Consider the following 308-nt stretch of genomic DNA (forward strand, 5'->3'; position numbering starts at 1 on the left):
AAAGATTAAAAAGAGGGTGGGGGATGCAACACGAGGACTTCCCAGGGGGTCACCCATCCTAGTTCTACTCTCGCCCAAGCACGCTTCACTTCGGAGTTCTGATGGGATCCGGTGCATTAGTGCTGGTATGATCGCATCCGTCCCGTACTGCGCGCAAAATGTACTTGACCCTCTCTCTCCGCGCAACTTCTCTCGCTTAGCGGTTTAGCGGTTTAAAAAGATAGTACCCTTAGCGAGCGGTCCAGCGGTTTAAAAGAAAGATTAAAAAGAGGGTGGGGGATGCAACACGAGGACTTCCCAGGGGGTCA

General features: G+C 52.3%; 1 non-coding gene across 1 annotated transcript; it reads right to left on the bottom strand.

The window, feature by feature from the left end:
* Window positions 1-20: 20 nt before the first annotated feature.
* On the bottom strand, window positions 21-139 carry LOC116008460. Its single transcript, XR_004095842.1, has one exon. It is a non-coding gene; the product is annotated as a 5S ribosomal RNA (ribosomal RNA).
* Window positions 140-308: the final 169 nt, after the last annotated feature.

This window comes from Ipomoea triloba, chromosome 16, assembly GCF_003576645.1.
Source record: "Ipomoea triloba cultivar NCNSP0323 chromosome 16, ASM357664v1".
In the NCBI taxonomy this organism is placed as follows: Eukaryota; Viridiplantae; Streptophyta; class Magnoliopsida; order Solanales; family Convolvulaceae; genus Ipomoea; species Ipomoea triloba.